The sequence below is a fragment of the Erpetoichthys calabaricus genome, chromosome 3, assembly GCF_900747795.2.
Source record: "Erpetoichthys calabaricus chromosome 3, fErpCal1.3, whole genome shotgun sequence".
Taxonomy (NCBI): domain Eukaryota; kingdom Metazoa; phylum Chordata; class Cladistia; order Polypteriformes; family Polypteridae; genus Erpetoichthys; species Erpetoichthys calabaricus.
In genome coordinates, this window is record NC_041396.2 from 4,668,206 (window position 1) to 4,691,904 (window position 23,699).

The 23,699-nt window shown below is 39.6% G+C and overlaps 1 protein-coding gene across 1 annotated transcript in view; it reads left to right on the forward strand.

Moving 5' to 3' along the window:
• Positions 1 to 23,699, forward strand: part of LOC114647714 (uncharacterized) — a 165,201-nt gene that overhangs the window by 49,129 nt on the left and 92,373 nt on the right. The gene's annotated exons all lie outside the window — the stretch shown is intronic.

The window sequence follows — 23,699 nt, forward strand, 5'->3', positions numbered from 1 at the left end:
CACCGTGCTGCTCCACTGACAGACTGAGGAGATCACTCCTCCATCACACTATGCGACTCTTCAATACACCCGGGGGGTAAATGTTAACATTATACAAAGATATTGTCTGTTGTACCGGCATTGTTATCACTGTTTAATTTAATATTGTTTTTTTATCAGTATGCTGCTGTTGGAGTATGTGAATTTCCCCTTGGGATTAATAAAGTATCTATCTATCTATCTATCTATCTATCTATCTATCTATCTATCTATCTATCTATCTATCTATCTATCTATCTATCTATCTATCTATCTATCGTTTGAGTGAAAATTACTCTTAAGAGGTTTCCAACTGTCCCGGTGTTCTTGATGAAGTCATTTTAAAGTTACCGTCTCGATCCACTGGACTAATTCCCTTCATACTTTTAAACACTTCAGTCAGGTCTCCTCTTAATCTTCTTTTGCTTAAACTGTAAAGGCTCAGCTCTTTGAATCTTTCTTCATAATTCATCCCCTGCACTCCTGGAATCAGCCTAATTGATCTTCTCTGGACCTTTTCTAGTGCTGCTATGTCTTTTTTGTAATCTGGAGACCAAAACTGCACACAGCACTTCAGATAAGGCCTCACCAGTGCATTGTAAAGCTTCAGCATAACGTCAATCTCAAGTTATCATGCAGAAGGAGATCACAAAGTTTCTGATAGCATAGACTTCTATGGGAGCCAACACTTGACAATAGCACTGAAATATCCATGAAAACATCTGACATGTCAGGTCATCTTGTTGTATGATCACTACATCCTAAACAACTGTATTTCATTAAAATATTTTTTAATAAACCTTCCCTAGAAAATTCCTTTATGAACAAAAATGAAACATTCAAACACGACCAAGGATTTAAATTGCATTCTTATTGTAACATTTATATTTATATCCATATCTCAGTCTGTTAAATCATATTTGATTATTTGACCTTCAGTGTGTTGAAGAATCTCAGATATGCAGAAGTCCAAGGCTTATGCTCTTCCTGACAATATTTTCACTCGCTTTTCTTTCCATTTTAATTTTTAGTTTCATTCGCGTCTCAGCGCACATTTTTTGTTGATCTCACATGAAGTGCAATGTTAGCCAATGAATAATTTGATACTTGGCTGGACTCTTGACCAATGAAAGAGACTGGGAGGCGGTTCTTCAGTTCAAATGCTTGTTCACGTCTGAGTGTGGTCTATTTTCGTTCACAAGATCATATTTCACATGTGGTTTATGTAACATTATTTTAATAAAAAATACATGTGTTTGGGGCATTTTGAGCATACGACTGGATGACTTGACATGCGGATTAAACAACACCAGTAACGTCATCTTATTTTGTCTTCTGCTGTTGTCCAGCGTTAGTCATTATATAGACAACTGTTCTATCAGAAACTCTGTTATCTCCATTCTCCATGAAAACATGAGATTAAAAATTCTTCTTGGCTATCACTACAAACTACAGGGCATAAGTAATGTATAAAAATAAAGTCAGTTTAGTGAGGAGTATTCCTTTAATTGTGTGCCACCCACTGTACAACCAGGACACTGACAATCAGTTCAAATTTAAAATCATTAAATCTACAAACTGAAGGACTAAAGAGTAAGGGGTTTGCTGAGGGGTTTGCTTTTCTACTTTTAGAAAATCACTCTTGTATGATGTTAATGAGGTTTCTACTTTTATATTTCATTCTGTGGCTGATTAAAAATGAATCACTGTTACTTTACTCCAATTATAAAAATGAAAACAAGAATTTACAAGCAATTCTACTTGTAAAGTGTCTAAGGATAATTTACAGTATAAAAAAGTGCTAACTGAATTAAGATTATTGCATAACAAAACTCCAGTCAGGATTGCTATCTCACCAGTAATGTTTAATGTTTTAATGATTATCTTTGTTATTATTAAAATGTATTTACATGCTTTTCATGATTAGCATTACTGTGCTTTTTTTTTCCAATAATCTATTCAATTCAGGGTCATGTGTAGCTGGAGGTCCCACCCTGGCACAATTCCAGTGTGAAACAGTAGTAAGGAGGGGGCTGAGAAAGACAACTCATCTAATGTCCCCTCTGCTCGCAGTGTTCAGAAAGCATTGTCAGTGCAGCCGAAACTCCCTTTACCTCAGGCTAATAAAAGATCAATTCTGAGGGCCAGATGCTGCACATTTGTGGCTCAGCACTAGCAGTTTACCAAAGTGCAAATCTGCAAACCGAGATGAGTCGTGGAGTCCATAACATTGTAAAACATTTGATAAATGGCAGGAGACCATTCACTCCAATGAACCCGTTTGTTTTATGTGATAGCTAAGCTGGTCCCAAAAACATCATCCAAAGGTTGTCAAGGTTTCGCCTTGAACTCCGTGTCTCAGTAGTTTGTTCCAGAGGTCCCACCACTCTTTGTGTAAAGAAGTTCTTCCTGGCTTCAGTCTTAAATTCACTGCCCCTTAATTTACACTGATGTCCTCAAGTACCAAATTCACCCTTGAGCTGAAGAATATTGCTGGATCTCCTTTATCAATGCCTTTGAGGATTTTGAAGACTCACACAGTCTTCTCTGCTCTGCTGTAATTCTCTGAGACTGTCACAGTAGGACATGTCCTTAAGTCCTGGGATGCACTTGGATGCTCCACATCAGTGCACCCACCATCCCTTGAAATGGATGACAGTATAGTTATCATTAACCATATGTTAAACCAAAATGGCACTAAAACATAACGCTTAGCACTGCTGCCTCACAAATCCAGTGTCCTCGGTTCAAGTCCTGCTCCTAGTTGCTGCCTTAATTGTTTCCTCTGACACCCCTTAAGTCAGAGTGCAGATTACATTGATTGATGATTTCAAATTAACCAGTTACTTCAAATGTGTGAGTACTCTGTGGTGGACTGATGTCCCATCCAGGGTTGGTTTCCATCTCACGCCCAATGCTTCTTGGACAGACACCAGTTGCCTGTGACCCTGATCTGGATTAAGCAGATTTCAGAATATATGTATGCATGTGTTAAACCAATAAATTTAGACTTTAGGATATTCTTTTGTAACATTTGGTATTCATTTAGTTTTGATTATGTAATCAATCTGATGCATAGTACTTTAACGAAATCACACTTCCATAATAATGTTATTCTTTGTTCTTTTTCAAAAATTCTAATTAGTAAAAGATGAATAACTTCCATAATAATGTTATTCTTTGTTCTTTTTCAAAAATTCTAATTAGTAAAAGATGAATAAAAGTATGACAATGAAATCAGTAAGTATTAATTGCTTGAATTAAAATCTTTGTTATTAAATTCAGACCATGTCTGGTATGTTTTTTTCTCATTATGCATGCATGTCTTTGGGTCATCCTCAGGGCTCTTCTGAGGTATGTACTTCCACCCTGGGTCTAGAAGGAGCAGTGGCACTAACCTTATCCTCTCCCTCCACAGTACCAAGAAAATGCCCATTGAGGTCAACTGACTCCGCCTTTTCTGCTCTGAGCAGTTGGCTCAGGACGAGTGGGCCAAACTACCTGTTGGTGGGTGCAGAAGTAATCTCTAAAAGTTGTGCAGTGAAATAGTCAGTTGACAGTTCCATCATTTTGCTCCATGGCTTTCTCATGTGTGTTGTTATTTGAAATATTATGCTGAATCAAAACCCTAAAACAAAGTCTGATTTTTGTTAAATACGGTATCACAAAATCTTTCTTCATAATTCATCCCCTGCAGTCCTGGAATGAGCCTTGTGCTGCAATTGTCCTTTTTGTAATCTGAAGACCAAAACTGCACACAACACTTCAGATGAGGCCTCACCAGTTCATTATAAAGCTTCAGCATAATGTCAATCTCAAGTTATCATGCAGAAGGGAGATCACAAAGTTTCTAATAGCATAGACTTCTATGGGAACCAACATTTCACAATAGCACTGAAATATCCATGAAAACATCTGACATGTCAGGTCATCCGGTTGTATGCTCACTACATCCTAAACAACCGTATTTTATTAAAATGTTGTTTAATAAACCGCCCCCAGAAAATTTCTTTATGAATGAAAATGGAACACATTCAAACAATTGCATTCTCATTGTAACATTTATATTTAATTCATAACCCAGTCTGTCAAATTACACTTGGTTATTTGACCTTCAGTGTGTTGAAGAATCTCAGATATGCAGAAGTCCAAGGCTTATGCTCTTCCTGATAGTATTTTCACTCACTTTTCTTTCAATTTTAATTTTTAGTTTTACTAGCATCTCAGCGCACATTTTTTGTTGACCTCAATTTTGAATAATTTGATACTGGGCTGGACTCTTGACCAATGAAAGAGACAGGAAGGCGGGCCTTCAGTTCAAATGCTTGTTCACATCTGAGTGTGGTCCATTTCTTTCACGAGATCATAGTTCACATGTGGTTTATGTAACATTATTTTAATAAAAATATTGAGCATGCGACTGAATGACTTGATATGCGGATTAAACAACACAATTAACGTGGGATTTTGTCATCTGTTGTTGTCCAGCATTGGTCATTATAGACATCTATTCGATCAGAAACTTTGTTATCTCCATTCTCCATGAATGGACTCATGAAATACAGAATTACCACTAGAATTACCAAAGCCTACGAAAAAACTTGTAAATCCGTCCCACCTTAAATCCCTTCGCACCTCTCCATCAGTGTCTTTTGTCTTGTAAATGTGTCAGTAAGCAGCAAGCAGCCTGCTATCACATCCCCCACCGCCGCACAGTTTTCTCAGCTCAAGTCTGTTTACCTGCATGTCAGTTGCTTAGAGTTGTATAGAGTGAGAAGTCAAGCAAAACGACACCTTTTATAAATACTATATTGTTATTTGGAACACATGCATTTCATGTTTGTTCCGTGTGTACAACAATCTATGTAAACACATCAATAAAACAGAAACGTTTTTCATGTTTTAGTAATAATTGACAAAACGTAGACATGAAGCGTATAATAAGTCTGAAGTCCAAATATCAAATAAACACTTTCACAAAATTTTCAAGTATAACCAAACAAGCACACTTTTATTCAAGGAATATAACTGCAGAAAAGAACTCAAGTTATGTTGCGACATTGACACGTCCTCGCTACAATTGCTTTGGTGGTGTAATGGTAAGAACTGCCAACTGCTAATGAAAGAGTCAGGTGTTCAACTCCAAACGAATCTGTTTTGAGAAGTGAGCTGCTGTTATTCTTACTTTTTTAGAATAAAAACATACATTTGATTTGAGTCTATAACAGCCGGTGTAAATGTATGGTACTTTTAAAAGTTAGCTTTGTTTTTTTTTTAATTCAGTTTTATTCTCCCAGTTACCTTCACACTCCCCCCGATCTGACACTGCTGTTTTCACATAAAGACGCGCTATAACAGAGGTGAACTCAGATGATGACGAGGGTTCTACATCGGAGAAAGAATGCACGTCACACTTTTGCCATCGCTGTACTTTTTATATATACACGGGAAGCTGTGCAGTCTACTTGTGACTTTACACTGTAGGAAAATAAGTAAATAAATCAAGGTAAATAGGTAATAACATTCAATCTGGCTTTTATATACAAAGAACACCCAACGGCAGCTTCCACCTGCAGCTATAGACTCTTCAGTACACGAGCGCCTCTCCACTCAAGTGTTTAGATCTGGATGGTGTATGTGCCCAAAAAAGAAGTCTGACTGCATTCTCGCACCATTGCTCGTGTACTGAAGTGTCAGCATGTTTTTTGTGGCATTACACATGTCCTTTTTGAGCATGCCTGTGTCAATCAAACGCAGGAAGCTCTGCAGTCTACTTGTGACTTTACGCTGTAGGAAGTAAGTAAATAAATCAAGGTAAATAGGTAAATAACATTCGATCTGGCTTTTAAATACATAGTTCAGGGATGGCTACTTATTGACACATTTAAAAAACAAAAGACGCTGACGGAGAGATGTGAAGGGATTTAAGGTGGGATGGATTTATGAGTTTTTTCGTAGGCTTTGGTAATTCTAGTGTTAATAATGATGGGTGCCAATGAATTTTATCAGTTTCAAGTTAATTCAGAGACAATTGTGGGTTGTTCTTTTTTAGTGGAGGGGCACCAACAAGTTTGTTCACATCTGTATAATAACAATAAGTACATTCGCACCTCTAATGGGAACAGCCTCTTTTGTTCACATTGTGTATATCAGCACACTGACGGACCTCCAAGTGGATATAACACTACCCACCCCCCCCCCCGTTATTCCATGTGGCCAACAAGAAGTACACAGTTTTTTTTTTTTTCCAAATGAGGAACTAGGAAAAATAATTATTACTAGAAGACCCCTCCAACTTTTACACTGAATCTTACTGACATGTCAATTTGCACAGGACTAGATAAATCTGAGGTTATTTTTTATGGACTGTTTTAGAAGGTAAAAAGTCTCCATACATTTTACCGAGATAAAAAACTGACATGAGCGATATGGACGATACTAAAACTACTGAGGTGCTCCAGTAAGAATTATCTTATGCCACCTCCTGATGTAAAACTAATCCCATCTGAATAGGCCTGCAGTCTGTTTGCTTTGTTCTAAGATTAGTTACTTTGTTTGAAACTTGAGAAAGTCTGGTAGTGTTTCAGACTTGCGCACTTGAAGTAACAATAAATGCCTCATGAATGTGTCATGGACTTCTTTCATTGGGCAGAAGTTATTTCTTAAAATCACCATAAAGGGCCGACAAGAGTGGCATTTGTGCGCCACCACATTTACAGTAGAATGCCTCCAGAATGTACTCGGACCCTTTAACTTTTTACACAATTAATTATGTTGCCGCCTTGTGCTGAAATCATTTAAATTCAAGTTTTTACTTGAACAACACTCAGCACCCCAGAATGACATCATGGAAACGTTGTATTGTCTTAACAAAACACAAAGTGCCACTGTATGCTGCGTGAATGCTATGAGAATGAAACAACTTGACTTGATTTAATGACATAGTGAATACAGGATTTTAGGAGTCGTTGCAAAGTCAGGCCTTCAAAGTTGCCTCAGATGAATCCATTCCATTGAGATGTTTCTACACCTTGTTTGGAGTCCTCCTGTGGTCAAGTCAATGGATTAGACGTATATGGACAGGTATACACATGTCTATGGAAGGTCCACCAGCTAAGTAAACACCAAGCCATTAGGTCAAAGAAATTTCCTGCAGAGCTTAGAGACAGGATTGTGTCAGAATACAGATGTGAGAGTATACAACAGAAATTCCTTCTAAGATGAGGGTTCCCAAAACACAGTGGCCACTGTAATTCTTAAATGGAAGGCATATGGAACAACCACAACTCTTCCTAGAGCTGGCCACCTGGCCAAACTGAGCCATCATGGGAGAAGGGCCTTGATAAGTGAGGTGACTGAGAAACCAATGGTCACTCTGGCTGAGCTCCAGAGAACCCATATACAGAGTTAAAATGATAAAACCTAAAAAAGATAAAGGAAAAGGCAAGACAGAGCTTGAAAGGGTAAGGAAATGGACCTCAGCAGATACAGCAACAAACACAAGCATAAAACAATGCCCAGCTTTTAAACACATTTTCAAGATGAATATCCTTCCTAAACTTCTTATTCTATTTCAAAACATTCCAATATACATCAATAAATCATTATTTAAGAAGTTAGATTCAATCACAACCTCATTTATTTGGAATTCAAAATATCCACAATATCCTACAATGACCTAAGGCAACCATACAAGCTATAAAAACCTGGACATTGATGCAAATAGATGAACGTACACAGGCTTGGTCCTCAATAGAAATAAAATCCTGCAGTACTTCATTATATTCCTTGCTTTGTACCCCAATAAATGCAAGTTATCTCTAATACACTAAAACTCAATTGTGCTTCACTCACACAGAATATGAAACCAATGTAGGAAGTACTTCAAGATAGAGAAGCTTTTACAGTATCTGCGGCACCTCTGCATGAGAACCACCTTTTTCCACCCTCTCAGACAAACACAGTTTTTAATGACTGGAAAACATTTGGGATTAAATCAATAAGAGATCTGTACATAGACAACGTCTTTGCATCCTATGAACAATTACACTCTAAAGTTCACTTTCCAACAACACATTTCTTTCACTACCTTCACATTAGAAACTTTACTCAATAAACCTGCCCAATTTTCCTCACCCCCCACCTACCTCTATTCCAGAAAAAACATTGATGAGTCTTGAGGACTCAAACAGCAGCATTTCTGTAATATAAAAAAAAATCATTTAAAGTCCATCCCTTTCAAAGATCCCAGAGTACAGTGGGAAAAGGATCTCTCACTCAACATCTCAGAAAAGTAATGGAAAGTAGCAATGCACAGAATTCACTCGAGCTCCATATGTGCAAAGCATACAATTATTCAATTCAAAATCATCTATCGAGCACATCTGTCTCGTTTAATATTGTCCAGAATGTTTCCAGGGGAAGATCCAACCTGCAAACGTTGCAATCAAGTTCCAGCCTCACTGAGTCACATGTTCTGGGCCTGCACCAAATTCACATCATTCTGGACTAAAATCTTTAAATGTCTGTCAGTCAGCCTTGGTGTCACAATCCCTCCTAATCCATTAACAGCTGTGTTTGGTGGACTCACAGAGGGGTTTAAAGTTGAGAAGAATAAACAAACTGTGATCGCCTTTACTTAACTATTGGCACGCAGACTTATCTCGCTCAACTGGAAGAGTCTTAACTCACCTCTTTGAAGTCAGTGTGGTAACTGATGTTATATATTATCTAAAATTGGAAAAAATCAAATTCTCACTTAGAGGATCTGTGCAAAACTTTTTCAAAACCTGGCAGGATCTGATAAATAACATTTTAGAATAAGCATTTAAATTGAAGAAGCGGATTCTCTTCCCTTTATTAATTCTATTTATTTTTATTTATTTATGACCTGCTGTAGCAACCCCTAATGGGAGCAGCCAAAAGAAGAAAAAGAAGAAGAATATTTACTTATTTATTTTTCCAATTATTAAAGTTTTACTCTGCTGGCCTAACTCTCTTTCTTATGGGTGAGGGTTGAGTTGATTCAACCCTAATTTTGTAAAACTTGACTTGCTTGCATGGAATGTTTTTGATTTTAAATAAATTCATCCATCCATCCATCCATTATCCAACCCGCTGAATCTGAACACAGGGTCACGGGGGTCTGCTGGAGCCAATCCCAGCCAACACAGGGCACAAGGCAGGAACCAATCCCGGGCAGGGTGCCAACCCACTGCAGTAAATAAATTCAATAAAATGTAAAAAAAGATAAAAAAATGAATAAATTTGTAAGTCTTGCTCGAAGAACACTTCACTGAGATGTGCACCTGATGGAGTCATTAAAAAAAACCCAGAAGGAAAAGGCACACGACTGAGCACAGTGAGATTTCAATCAAAGTGTTCATAGACACAATCAATGTGCAACATGTATCATGGGTGTCACTTCAGGGCTCAGCAGTGATGAAAAGTGGAATGAGAATCTGAGAATAAACAGAAGCAATATCAGAGTGTAATGAGACACCTGACAGAGAACATTCAAATCACTTCAATAGCAGGCTGACATCTTCCAGCTGCTAAGTAGTTTCATACTCAGGTCACAAGATGGTGATGTTGGACAAAAAATCGGTTATGTGTGATTGCAAACGACAAAAGCTGCAAATCAAAAGTGAGATCATGCAAGCAGGCTGCACCAGCAATTCTAGGTCTTTGAAATGACATCCTAAAAAATCTCAGATGACCAATGTTCTTGATTGGTCCATTTATCTCAACTACACCATATGTATACAAACTGACAACAGAAGCAGAGTAGTTGAGCAGCAGAATGCTGGTGGCCTTCCAAGCCTGAATTACTAAAAAGCTGCGACAAATGCAAATAATGGGCTGAATCAAAAGAGAAATTGGCATAAACAAGTGGCTCAACAATATGGAGATGGTGAACACAGATTAGTATTTGAACTTTACTGCCAGGCAATGCAGTTATAAGGAATTTCTTTTAGACAGAACTTTATTTGTCCCCGGGGGGAATTTGGCTTTTTTACAGAATCTCTTTAAATAAATAAATACATAAATAGGTAGATAAGCGAGTATGTAAGTATATAAATAAATAAATAAATAATACATACACACCAGAATGACTATAAAGCAAGAAAATTAAAAGAAAAAGTTCTGATTTGGCAGCTCCTGTCTTAGTAAGATGTTATACAGGCATATTGTCATTGAAATGTCACGTTTCTTGACACACTTCTGCTAAATAATTTATTGTCTGTAAGTCCTCAGTATTGGTGTGTCAGAGAGAGAACATGCAGCATTGTTCATAATGGCACTCATTTTGGTTTTAATTCTCTCCTTTGCTATGACCTCTGGGGGTCCAGAGTGCGTCCTATAACTGACTGTACCCTTTTAATCAACTTGTTGATTTGGTGGACCTCTCTTGAATTGATGTTACTAGCCCAGCCCACTACAGCATAAAAAATTGCACTGGCCACCACAGAGTTGTAGAAGATGTGAAAGATGTCACATCTCAGATTAAAGGAACACAATCTCCTAAGGAAAAAGACCCTGCTCTGCCCTTTCTTCTGTAGTTCCTCTGTGTTCCAAGACCAGTCTAACCTGTCATTGATGTGGACCCCAAGTACTTGTAGAAGTGGATCACCTCTACATCCACTCCCTCAGTATTGACCAGCCATTGAGGATCTTTGGTGTGGTGAAAGTCAACAAGTAGTTTTCTGGTTTTGCTGATGTTAACATGCAGACAATCCCTACAGATAAAGTGATCTACTTGACCTAATGACATATCAAATTGACCTGGTATATTCATTCTAATAATCTAAATTACCAAAATTGCAGATTTTTCATGCCAAAAAAGTAAGCACTCCCCTGTATTTATCATCCCCTGTATACATCCATCAAATTAGAATCAGGTGCTCTAGGTGAGGTGCCAATAGATAGATAGATAGATAGATAGATAGATAGATAGATAGATAGATAGATAGATAGATAGATAGATAGATAGATAGATAGATAGATAGATAGATAGATACTTTATTAATCCCAAGGGGAAATTCACAATTAGAACAAAATTAGAGTAAACAAATTAGAACTTCCTTAGGGAAATGGAGGTGGATCTAACTGTCTTATTTAAACCATAGATATCAAGATTTGGGTGTTCTCTTTGTTCTTGATGTAGTCAAGTCAAGTCAAGTCAAGTAGAGCTTTATTGTCATCCTAACAATATACTTACAGTACACAGTGGGACGAAATATCGTCCTCCAGGGTCAAAAGGTGCAATGCAAGATATATATATATATATATATATATATATATATATATATATATATATATATATATATATATATATATATATATATATATATATATATATAACTATGATAAAAGAAAAATAAAAAAAAATGTATGTGGTGTCATCATGCCAAGATTAAAAGAGCTCCATAAGGTACTCAGAAAGAAAGTTGTGAATGATGTTTTGAAATTAGTCAATACACTGTACGAAAAATCATCTACAAGCGGCAGTTTTCAAATGACTGCTAATTTGTCCAGGACTGCTGGCCCAGCAAAATTCCAAGGTTCTCAGCACATTCTCCAAGAACCACAACTGTGAAGTATGGTGGTGGAAATGTTTTGGTTTGGGGTTGCTTTGTTTCCTTAGCATCTTGGCAGCATGTAGTCATCTATACCAACTATGAATTCTGCAACATATTCAAATGTGCTTGAGGAGAACCAGAGGCCATCTATCAGAAAGCAGATGTTGAACCAAAAGTGGACCTTTCAACACATTAATGATCCAAAACTCACAAGCAAATCAATCAGACAATAGTTCAGAAAGAACACATGGAGGTTTATGAGCTGGCTTAGTCAATGGATAATAATAATAATATATTTTATTTATATAGCGTCTTTCCCATGCTCAAGGCACTTCACAGAGTTTAAGAAAGAATGACAGGGTATACAGTATATAGCATTGTACTAAACAAGATAAATAAATAAAGAAGAGTAAGATAGTAAATTCAGAGTAAAAAGCATAACAGACAACATAATTGATGGTCTCACACACACACACACACACACAGGTTACATGAGCATCTTGACATTGAGGTAAACTGAGAGAAGGGTAATAAAGTCAAATAGAGCTAAAAGCCTTCCTGAACAGATGAGTTTTGAGTTGTTTTTTAAAAGAATTCATGGAGTCAGCTGACCTGATTAATTTTAGTAGGTCATTCCAGAGTCTGGGCGCTATACAGCTGAAGGCCCTGCTGTCACCCATGGAGTGTAGATTAGTGACGGGCACAACAAGATTACCAGAATCAGAGGACCTTAGTGGCCGGACAGGCACATAGTGATGGAGAAGGTCACTGATGTAGTTTGGCGCAAGGTCGTTTAAGGCTTTGTAGGTTATTAGTAGGATTTTATATTCAATCCTGTAAGACACAGGGAGCCAGTGCAGGCGGAGCAGGATGGGTGTGATGTGTTCCTTGCTGCTGGTCCATGTTAGGACTCTTGCAGCCGAGTTTTGAATAAGCTGGAGCTGTGATACAAGATTAGAAGGGGCATCTGCCAGTAGAGAATTACAATAATCGAAGCAGGATGTGATAAAAGCAGGGACAAGTTTCTCAGCATTAGAAAAGGAGAGGAAGGAGCAAACACGGGATATGTTATGGAGGTGAAATATTTATATGTGAGCGGAATAAGAAAGGAAGGAATCAAAAATGACACCAAGATTCTTAACAGTAGAGGCAGGTCTGATGAGATCACCGCCAAGATGGATTGGGAAGGAGCTCATTTTATTAAGTTGCACTTTAGTCCCAATTTGCAGGAGTTCAGTTTTGTTGCAGTTTAATTTTAAAGAGTTCTGCTCCATCCAGGTGAGGCAGGTTATGATCTGAGAAAGCAATTGAATCCCCATTACAGTTAAACCTGAGTCTGGCTTGAGGTAATGTGTAATAATAAGCTTTACATTTTTAAGTCCAAATAACACTCAGGACAGTATGCTGCTGCCATCTAGTAGATGAACTAAAATAATGTTGTAAAAAAAAAAATCAATGAATATTTCTGTGCTTTCTGCCACTTTATGGTAACTCATCAATACTGAGTGACAGTAATGACAATGTGAATTGGTCATCAGACACTGACACAGAAAGTGAAACTAATTCAAGATACAGCACTGTATGCCAAACCGCCATGATATGCTTGGGAAATTTGGTCACGTGAAGCTTCAGCATGGTGGAACAGTAGTATCTGCAGTGCAAGGACAAGCAAGACCTTAGCTCCATAAGCACTTTTATGTGGAAGTCACTAAGTCTTGAGCTGTGGTAGCCTGCAATAACACATGGGGCGCATTAATCTAACAGATCAGGCACTGATATTCTACCCTCCTATGTGCAATCAACAGAAAAAATAGAAGAAAAATGTGCCTAGAAATACGCTTCTAATGTCCAGATTCCAACATCTGGTTGGTGACTATTTCAAAACATCTATCACATGAAAGATGTGTACTAAACCGGCATCAGTAGAGCAGTGGACACTAGAAATACTGGACCTATACTGTATACTGTATTTATGTAGACATTTTGATGTTTTACATGTTTCTGTTACACATAATAAAATATTTTCTTGTTGAAAAAATGCAACATTTTCTCCTGGGATAAATATAATGCTAAGGAGTCCATATCTGGGCTTTGCTTGGACTCAAGAACACTCAGAGCTTTGTCCCAAAGACACTTTATCACTGTCTATGGAATTTTTAGTTAATATGTATCTTTTACAAACTATTACAAGTATATACTTAAAAGAAGTTATAACAATGAATTATTAAATCATAAGGAACAGGACTGAAGGTAACTAAAGGGTTAACTAAACGTGGCTTAAAGCTTGAGCACGTGAGGTCTGCTTCATCTCAGAGAAACCAGCAGCTTGATTTTCCAAGGTTAGAATGAGGTAAATGAGTAACAAACACCCCTCTAGAAAGCGAGGATAAATTAGTGGGAAAGCCCAAACACCCCCCCCTCCCCTATCAAGCGGTGCTAAGTTCAATAGACAAATCCAAAAAAACACCCCTGTTAGCAAAGCGACATTCAGATTAATGGTCCAGTCAACAGACTGTGACTGTGCAGGTCCTGCTCCATGCTTCCTCTTCTCTTCTGGGATCCTCTCAAACCCAACACCATCAGAGATGTAACCGAATGAGCTGGCAGATGAGGACAAATCACACTTGGAGCAAGGGGAAGGTGTAAAGTGTGCAAGTGCTTTTATTAAAAACAATCATCAAAACTTAGCAGTGTCCAAATAAAGTGCTCAAAGATAATAAATAAATAATCCATAAAAGCAGTTGCATTGAGTGGAGCATAAAAATCAACAAATAATCCTTTAAAACAAGGTTAAAATCAACAGGCTGGAAGTAGTTCCTTTTCAAACACCTGGTGCCTTCTTCCTTCTAATTGGCGGCTTCCCAGCTTATCCCAGCAGGCTTTTGCAACAGGGGAGTCATCCTACCTGCAGCGGCAGTTGGACTGAGACTCCACCGATCAGGGCACTCACACTGGGGGTCTCCCTCCCAAGCCTCCTAGAATTTCACTGCCTTCCGTGGCCTTACATGGCGAGTTGTCCACACTTCTTGTCACTCCAGCTCCTCTGAACTGCTCAGCTGGAGCAACCACTTCTTTCTGCCCCAGAGTGTCGGCCAAACACTCTTTCCAGCAGCTCTCCCCCCAGCTGCCTGCCTCCACACTCACAATCCTGCTCTTCCTGCTTGCTAACTCTCGCACCGGCTCTTTTCTCCTCCTGCCTTCTCTCTTTTTTTTCACCCCTCCCCACTCTCCCTTCTCCTTTTTATAATGGGGACGTAGCACTGGTGTGGTGATTAGCAGCTCCCGGCATCAATTACAGACATGGGCGATCCCACACCTGTGCACTTCAATGCGGAAACGCCCACACCCACATTGTGCCCGGGAACCGCTCCCGCCACACTCCCATGCCCCCTCCTTAAAGCCGCAATTATTTTTTTTAAAACTGGCCACCCATTTAGAGCCACGGACCCGCTATATCACACAGGCGTCAGAAAATACTGGTGGCACTAGTTGATTGGATGAAATAATAAAGCTATGCATAGTAACTCTTTCAGTCCAGATGTCGATCTTTTATCGAAGGGAGGGGCTGAGGGTGAACATCGACAAAAGTCGACATCCAGGGATAGAGGGCGATAATCAGCTGTAAACGGTGATAAATCTCACCATTATGTTAAAAGTTTTCCCTCTTTGCTTGGAGGAATGTTAGAATCATTAACTCAGCATCTAATCCCTGTGTGCATGAGTAACGAAATGTAAACAAAGGCAAGATGGCATCGACCATCTCATGAGGGAGCGAAGCGAGTGCAGAAAACAAAATACTCAGCAGATGATGTTTTGCACATTATCGCTGAGTCAGACTCTAATTTTTTGGAATCTGATGTTGTTGAGAGTGATCAGGAGATTGAGCAAGAGAATGAGGAACTGGCATCAGCTGATGGGACCCCAGCCCAGGAATACCCAGACATCGATCCGTGGGAGCCAACCTGGCTACCGGACTTCACAACACAGATGATGTGATGTATTAGATGAGATAAAAGCAATAGAAAAGCATAAAAGTAAATTGTTTAATTGATTTCTTACTCCATGCACTAAGACATTTATGCATGATCTTTGTAAATAAAGAAATATTCTACATTCTTATCACAGGTCTATGACTGCCTTCTTTGAAGATGGAGGAAAGTTTTTTCCACAACATGTCCTGGCTGGATACTTCAGGTCACAAAATATGAATACACAATGTGTAAAAATTGAAAGTATGAGATCATATGAAAGGGTTCTTGAAGTCACAGTGGAGTAGTCACTATCAACTTCAACTTCAAGTGTTCACAGGCCATTAAGAAGGGAAACAGAATGTCAGGTTATATAGCATCCTGATGTACAGAGTACAAGTCCAAGAACGTTCTGCTCAAGCTTTACAACAAACTGGTGAGGCCTTACCTGGAGAAATGTGTGACGTTTTGGTCAACAGGCTACAAAAAGAATGTAGAAGTGCTATAAAAAGTCCAAAGAAGAGCAACTAGGCTGATTCCAGGGCTACAGGAGATGAGTTATGAGCCTTTTCAGCTTAAGCAGATGGAGATTAAGGGATGACATGATTGAATTGTTTAACATTATGAAGGGAATTAGTGCAGTGCAATGAGACTGTGACTTTAAAATGAGTTAAACAAGAACACTGGGACACAGTGAAAAAAATTTTCATGGTAAAATACTAGAAAGTTTTTCTTCACTCAAAGAATCATAGACACATGGAATAGGTGACCAAGTAGTGTGGTAGACAGTAGGCTTTAGGGATCTTCAACACTTAACTTGGTGTTATTTTAGTAGAATTGTGTAGATAGGAATTGTGAGATTTGTTTGCGTGAATGGTCAGTTCTTGTCCAGATTGTTCTAATGTTTATTGTTATGCTGAAAGATGAACTGTCACCCCAGTCTGAGGTCACATGCACTCTGGGGAAGATTTCCTTCAAAGACCCCTCTCTCTGCTTCATTCTTTCTATTCTCTATTCTGACCTATCCCTGTACTCCCATTGCATGATGGTTGACACCACCATGTTTCACTATAGGGTTTTGTATTAGGCAGGTGCTGAGCAGTGCCTGGTTTTTGCCAGTCCTAATGCTTGAAGTTCAATTTTTTTCGCCAGACTAGAATTTTTTTTTGTCACAATGTCACAGTCCTTAAATGGCATTATAAGCTTTTTACTCAAGAGTGTCTTCTGTCTAGGCCCCCTACCATAAACACCTGATTGATTAGCGCCACTGAAATGTTTGTCCTCCCAACAGGTTCTCTTATCTCAGCAAAGGATGTCTAAAGCTCTGATAGAGTGATCATTGGGTTCTTGCTCACCTCCCTGATCAAGACCCTTCTTATCCAGTAACTCAATTTGGCTGGACAGCCAACTCTAAGAAGAGTCCTGGTGGTTCCAAACTTCTACTATTTTAAAATTATTGATGCCACTATGCTCCTGGGGATACTCAAACTTTAAAAAAATATTTTATCCCCTTGCACTTTTCTTTACCTCACTACCATTTGAAAGTGAAGGTCCTTGGATTTCATGGCTTGGGTTTTGTCCTGACATGAAGTTTGAATTGCAGGACCTTCTCTACACAGGTGCATTTTTGCCTTTAGAAATGACGTCCAGTCGGTTGAGTTTTCCACAGGTGGACTCCACTCAGGACCTGGAGAATTAAAGCAAACAGGGAGGCACCTGAGCACAATTTGCAGTGCCACAGTAAAAGGTCTGAAAATTTACATTTCAGATTTCAGTTTTTGATTTTGAATACATTTTAAACCTATCTGGGAATCTGTGTTCATCTTTTCATTATGGGTTATTGAGTGTAGATTTACGGGCAAAAACGGCAAGTTTATCCACCTAAAATTAAATCTATAGCACAATAAAGTATGCAGAAAGTGAAGGGGTCTGAACACTTTATTAATAATAATTATTATTTGCATTTATATCGCGCTTTTCTCACTACTCAAAGCGCTCAGCAATTCCAGGTTAAGGGCCTTGCTGAAGGGCCCAACAGAGCAGAGTCCCTTGCTTGCTAGCCTCAGTACAGTACTCTTCCTAACCACATTTTCTGTTAAAGAAACCGCACACTTGATCAATGAAATATTGAAATTCAAAAAGTACTTGAAGTTGTTGTAAATGTAATTAAAATGCACACTTTATTTACACTGATCCTTGTCTTGAAACCAATGCTGCTGAGCTAAGCTCAGGTTCTCTACAATCTACTATTGGTCTAAGCAGGCTAAGAAAAGTAGAAAGGACTCTGAAGCTGCAAAAGTAATGTGAGTAAATATGGGAGCGAACGAAGGTATGCTGGCACGCATGCATGTTGGAGGATCTCCTCACTGTTTTGATCGAGGTATGAAATAACTTACCAGAACGAAAGTGGCACTGCTGCTAACATTCTGCTCTCCTTCTGTCCCCGCAGCACCGAGAAACTGCCCAGTAAGGCCCCTTCCAGTTCCCCAGGTATTAGAAACCCAGCTGCCACGAATGAGGCGTCTTTTTGGCCAAAGACACCCACCAGATGGAGGTCTTGAACAAACAGACCAAAAACAAGCGGCTAAAGCCGAGCCTTTTGTTTATTTGAAAGCCCGACAGCAACACACCTAAGAGGCATTGACTTTTTGTTGAACTTTTCTGTTAAATTAAACTGGACGACCCAGTTGGCATCCCAACTTTTATTTTTCAAGACTTGTCACTCCTGCACTCAGGCACTATATTTGATAAAGGGGAAAGTAACCAGTTTATTTTATTTTTTTGTACATAAAGTGAAACAGGAAACTATTTGACGGTCATGCCACCTAAACTTATAATTTACAGCCCTTGACTCTCTGACTCTGGGCCTCCTCAGAGTGCCACCCTTGAGGCGTTGTTCACAGAACACTTCACTTCTCCTTACTGCTGAGTGCATCGATCCTGACTTAACAAACACATCATAAGGGAGTGTCACTTCAGAATAGTCTGCAAAAGCAAAACACTCCTGCCTTAGAATATTGACTTTTCTATTCATGTATTGATAAAAATACATTCCCAAGAAAGGATCAGTTCAAAGAACCATAATTAATAATAAGCAGCCTCCTTAGCCTTTCATTAATCCCTGGAAAAATGTTTGTTTTAACAACAAAGAAAGTTATGTATAACAGAAATGTGTAAATACATAACGTCCACATAAATACAGTAGGAAAGGTAAGTCTTATGTTCACTGTTGTACTGGTGATAGATAGACATAACTTTATTTGTACACTGAGGGAAATTTGGCTTTTTAACAGAAGCTCTTTAAATAAATAAATACATAAATCAATATGACATCCTCCATAATGTTTGGGACAAAGACACATTTTTCATTGATTTCTCCCTCTGCTCCACAGTTTAAAATTACAAATCAAACAATTCAGAAGTGATTAAAGTGCACATTGCAAACTTTGATTGCATACATTTTGGCTACACCATATATGAAGAAATGATAAAACTTTTTCTACACAACCCCCCTATTTCAGGGCCCCATTGTGTTTGAACACAGCAACGCCAAGTCTATTAAAGCCGTCATATTCAGTCTTCTCTAGTTTCTTTGTGTTCTGAGACCACTTCAACCTGTCACTGATGTAGACATTATTTATAGGAGTGCACGACCTCTGCATCCACAACCCAGACATAGAGGCTCCTCGATACGGCAAACATCGATAACCAGTTCCTTGGTTTTGCTGATGTTTAGTTTCACACAATTCTTTCTCCATGAAGAAACAAACTTCTCCCCTGTCTAATCTCCCTAGTCAATTCATTCCATAAGTGCAGAATAATCTGAGAGTTTCTGCAAGTAACATGACCTGCTGTTATATTTATGGTTGGAGATGTTCAGAGTAAAGAGAAACAGAAAACAGCATGATTTTTAAATAAATAATTGAGTCTTGGGGCGGCACGGTGGCACAGTGGTAGCACTGCTGCCTCACAGTTAGGAGACCCAGGTTCGATTCCCGCGTCCTCCCTACGTGGAGTTTGCATGTTCTCCCCGTGTCTGTGTGGGTTTCCTCCGGGCGCTCCGGTTTCCTCCCACAGTCCAGAGACATGCAGGTTAGGTGGATTGACAATTCTAAATTGTCCCTAGTGTGTGCTTGGTGTGTGGGTGTGTTTGTGTGTGTCCTGCGGTGGGTTGGCACCCTGCCATGGATTGGTTCCTGCCTTGTGCCCTGTGTAGGCTGGGATTGGCTCCAGCAGATCCCCGTGACCCTGTGTTCAGATTCAGTAGGTTGGAAAATGGATGGATGGATGGATAATTGAGTCTTGGAGCATGCAGGGAGAGTGAGGCTGACCCGGACCATGATGAACATTGGCATCGGTGAGATGAGCGAGTTGCGTGAGGAACGAACATCAGAAGAGAGAACGGCAAGTGGGACTGGTGTCAGACTGTTTTACAAAGCCACCCACCCAAGCCTGAAGAGGACTTTTTAGAATTTTATCTATTAAAAAGTCCATTAAAAGTTCATAATTCTAAAAAGTCCTCTTCAGGCTTGGCGAGATTGCGTTGGTTTGGACATGTGCAGAGGAGAGATGCTGAGTATATTGGGAGAAGGATGCTAAGGATAGAGCTGCCAGGCAAGAGGAGAAGAGGAAGGCCTAAGTGAAGGTTTATGGATGTGGTGAAAGAGAACAAGATGACGTGGACAGAAAGATATGGAAGAAGATGATCCGCTGTGGTAACCCCTAATGGGAGCAGCCAAACAAAGAAGAAGAAGAATGGATTCCTTATCTATTGCTGATTTTATTGTCCTTTTTAAAGTTCCTATTCTTTTAATGTCCTGTTTTAGAAGGGGGCATGAACTTTGTTTTATTGAGTTTTTTTTAGTTCTTTTATTGTTTTAGTGTAGTGAGAGGGCCACACCATGGACCTTGGTCACCAAGTTTGGGGGTGGTGGGGGTGGGGGTCCCGTGAAATTGGCTGCTTGTGAGGGGAGGTGTGTGATAAGAGGTTCTTGGCACAGCACGATTTTTAAATAAATAATTGAGTCCCAGGGTTGATTGTGGTGCTTGGCTGATCGTGCATTCACAAAGCAAATGTGAGCAGATCAGTCAGGTGGCTCAATTAAACCTTTGAGTAGGCAGAAGACCACACCTGCACCCAATTGGGCTGTATGTAGGGAGCCTGCATGACAAAATCCAGGGATTTCAGATCAGAAATACAAAGAACAGAGAATGGAGGTTATGGGAAGAAGAGAGAGGAAAAATGGTGAGGAGCCTGTGTTGATTAGAATGGAGGCAGGTGGTCAGGAGTATGCCCATAGGAATCAAGCAGAAGGCCTGCAATCGAGTGAAGGGCTGGAGAAGGGACATTTCTTAGAACAATGCATAGGAGTAGGAGTGACCCTGTCATGCAGTATCTCCCTTCTGTTACTAAGGGAGATGTGCGTAGGGTTCAGAGGGGAGTCATACTGGCAGTAAGACCCTGAACCCAACGTTTAATGGATGACTGCACCTGTTGGCGGGCATCTCCTCATGCTGTAAGGTCCTGAGAAGTTATGCTAAGTAGATGACAGATTTTAAGAAGATGCTCTGGGGTTTCTGTTGATTTTAAATGGATTTTTAACCGTGTTTTTAGTGGATTACTTATTGAACATTTTAACCCCCATGTTTCACTTTTCTTTTATGGATTATTTATTGTAGAACTTGCACTGCACTTTTGAGCATAGTTTGTTTGTTTGTTTGTTTGTTTGAGTTTTAATAAAAGCACTTCGCATTTCTGAACCATCCCCTCTCTGACTGTGTGTGTCAACATTTGCCCAGCTCATTTCGGTTCACGACTATTGATGGTTCTGGGCTTCGAGGGTCCTGGAAGCAACCAGAGGGTGGAGCTCCATTGTTGCTCACACAGTTCTTGTGTCTCACAGACTGAGGTCTGCCCAACAGACAGTTCATTTTCAGGACACCATAGGCTCATCCACCTGCATATCTTTGATTTTACCCCTTAACAGGGAGGGCTGGATGGTATTGATGACACTGGGAAAATCAAAAAAACATAATCCTCTCAGTGATGCCAGCTTTGTCCAGGGAAGAATAAGCTTTGTGGAGCAGAGAGATAATTGCATCCTCTACTCCAGTCTATTTAGCACACGTCCTTCACGTGTAATGTTTTGAAACACACACATGGGCTGAGCAGATGTTGAAAGATTTGTTTTGTAATATTTTCCTCTTGTTTGCACAAGACAGGGTGGAATGTCAGTGCCCAACCCTCACAATCGACACACCAGGCTTCGTGACTTACCCATTTCCCCTGGAGTGAACAATGGCAGTTACTGCATTGTGAACAGTGCTGATGAAGCAGACATTGTTCTTGTCTTTCTGTTTGAGTGCAATCATTTTGGCTTTTTGTCACGTTCCTAATGCACCACACTGCACCTTCATGTGTTCACGTAACTCGATTCTCTTTTCATACTATGGCAGTTCAGTCGTACAGTGCTGTATGCACCAGTGTTTCTCATGCATTTCAGGTGTGGTATAGAAACTGTCTGTCATAGCAGAGTAACCTTGGTCAAGCAAAGGTTCTGCCAGTGACAACACAGATAATGTAACGCCATATTAACTGTACTTGCCTTCTCAGTTGGTCCCTCATCTGGTGCAAAGTATCAAGTTCCAGACGTACCCAGAGTTTTCTTCACACAGCATGAAGGACTTGATACCGAGTCTTCTCCATTTAGAAGCTATGTACTGTATCCACAACAGCTTTCCCTTGTAACCCATTAGACTGTCAGTAATACTTATGTCATGATAAAGAACATACACCTTCTGCATATTTTTGATGTTCACCTGATACACATCCCGCAGTTTGTACAGTTTTGGTTCTGTGTGATTGGCTTCATCATAGTCAACGTTATAATGAGTGAAAAACAACACTCACTCATAACACCAAAAATGCGTGTCTGCAACAATTGGTTTATGGACCAGTACCATCTGTGGATTGTTTTACCCACCATGCCTTGCAGTATCAGGAAAAAGAAAAACACCCTTATGTTGATTGTAGTGACTGCAAGAAGCAAATGGTTTACTGCAAATTTTCTGACACTGCTCAGCACTGTGGTTCATTTTAACAACTCGATCAGATCATCCTTGTTAAATCATAAATATTCAGGGTAATCACAATCAACAGACAGCTTTACACTGAGGTTACCCTCAAATGGGTATTGAGGAGGTGCAGAGCTGTCAGCAGTAGTATGACTATGACACCAAACTGGAACATCACGTAAATGTGGCAGGTTAGCTTCTACCAAACATGTGTCAGATTCACTGTCCTTGTCAACGTCTATTGATCAATTCACATCATCAACACTATTATGGTATTTGAGCAATGGTTCTAAAACCACACTAAATCTAGCTTTATGACTTTTCATTTGCCATTGTGTTTTTGGTTGAAGGCTCCGCCCCACTCATGAATATTGATGAGTCACCATAAAGTGGTAGAATGAGTACCAATGTTCCTTTCTTTCTACAGCATGATTTTATTTCATCCACTAGGTAGCAGGAGAATACTGTCCCAAACATTACTCTGGCTTAATACTGTAAAGCTGATCATTACACACATCCCAATTCAAACTCAGGCTGTACTGTATTTACATAACAATTAATGCCAATGAGGTTAAACGGGTCATTTATCAGTTAAAGAAAAACATAAATACACACATGGCAAAGATATGTATGATTAGCAATCCGACCTCTCTGTATACTTTTATGAAAATCGACAAAGGCTGCAAAGAAACTCTGCCGATATTCGCGTTTGTGCTCCATGAGAACCCTCAGTGCCAAGATGCAGTTGACGATAGACTTCTTAGACGTAAAACCAGACTGCTCTGGATCGCTTGTAGGTGAGCAAGTGATCACAGATTGTACTGAGGATGACCCTAGCAAGGACCTTACCTGGTACCAAGAGCAGTGTTATCCACCTGTAGTTGCCGCAGTCCAGGTGATCACCCTTACCTTTCCAGATAGAAGCAACAAGTCCCATTTTCCAGTCAGTTGGGATGACGCCAATGCCCAAAATGGAAGCAAAGATTGGTTGCAATGCCAGGAGGACAGCCTTATCACCAGCCCAGAGAAATTCACCCCGGATACCATAGATCCCTGC